This window comes from Harpegnathos saltator, unplaced genomic scaffold (assembly GCF_003227715.2).
Source record: "Harpegnathos saltator strain DR-91 unplaced genomic scaffold, Hsal_v8.6 scaffold152, whole genome shotgun sequence".
NCBI classification, from domain to species: domain Eukaryota; kingdom Metazoa; phylum Arthropoda; class Insecta; order Hymenoptera; family Formicidae; genus Harpegnathos; species Harpegnathos saltator.
Genome location: NW_020229931.1, coordinates 238185 through 239682, shown reverse-complemented (window position 1 = coordinate 239682; position 1498 = coordinate 238185).

Here is a 1498-nt window from a genome sequence, read left to right as displayed (position 1 = left end):
TCTCGATCGTCTCGATCGGTCACGGCTGCATTCGTGTCGCCCGCAGCTGTCACCGCGGGGAATGACAGCTGAATGACAGTTTGTACGAAAGGTGTTATAATGGGGTTATATCAGGTTAACAATTTTATAACATAAAATAATAACCTATATTTTTTTCTCCTTTTTCGGGTAATGGTAATAAATATAACGAGAGAGAGAGAGAGAGAGAGAGAGAGAGAGAGAGAGAGAGAGAGTGTGTGTGTGAGAGAATGAGAGAGAGTGAGTGCGAGGGAGGAAGAGTGTGAGAGAGGAGAGCGTGAAAGAAATAGAGTGTGAGAGAGGGAGAGAGTGAGAGAGTGTGAGAAAGAGAGAGAGAGTATGAGAGACAGATTTTGTGAGAGATAGTGTGTGAGAGAAAGAATGTGGGAAAGTGTGAGAGATAAAAAGTGCGACAAAGAGAAAGTATGAGAGAGGGAGAGTGTGAGTGAGAGAAAGTATGTGAGAAAGAGGAGAATGTGAGAGAGGAGAGTGTGAGGGAGAGGGTGAGAGAGAGTGAGAGTGTGAGAGAGGGTGTGTGAGAGAGAGGATGTGTGAGAGAGGCAGTGAGAGAAAAACAAAGAGAAAAAGACCTAAAGCAAGAGAGGGAGTGGGGGAGAGAGAGAGAGAGAGAGAGAGAGAGAGAGAGAGAGAGAGAGAGAGAGAGAGAGAGAGAGAGAGTGAGAGAGAGAGAGGAAATTGTGAGGGAGGCGTATATAGGAAAGAGGGGAGTCTGAGAGGAGTGTGAGAGGGAAAGAGAGAGAGAGAGAAGAGAGAGAGAGAGAGAGAGAGAGGAGAGAGAGAGAGAAGAGAGAGAGAGAGAGAGAGAGAGAGAGAGAGAGAGAGAGAGAGAGAGAGAGAGAGAGAGAGAGAGAAGAGAGAGAGAGGAGAGAGGTTGGAGAATTGAATGTGAGAGAGAGAGAGAGAGAGAGAGAGAGTGAAAGAGAGAATATGAGAGAGGAATTGTAAAGAGAAAGTGTGTGAGAGAGAGTGTATGAGAGAGGCAGAGAGTGTGAGAGATAGAGAGTGTGAGAGGGAGATGTGTGATTGAGAGAGAGAGTGTAAGAGAGAGGTTGTTTGTGTGAGAGAGGGGAGTGTGAGGGAGCCGAGTGAGCGAGAGGGAGTGTGAGAGAGAGTGTGTGAGAGGGAGAATGTATGCAGAGAGAAGAGACAGCGAGAGAGAGAGAGAGAGAAGAGAGGAGAGAGAGAGAGAGAAGAAGAGAGGAAGAGAGAGAGAGAACAGATAGAGGGGATGGTTGAGGGGAGAAAGAGAGAAGGAGTATGAAGGGAGGAGTGTGTGAGAGAGTGGAGGTGTGAGAGCGAGAAAAAGAGGAGCATGGAAGGTTGTTCCTTGTTTTTCATTTTGAGTTTCCGTTATTAGACGGGGAAGTTGAGAGTCATCCCCTTTTCCAAAATTTCTGTCTTCAAAATTTCTTAATTCGACGGAGGTTATGAGATTTTCCTCCGGTGAGTTAATAAGTAT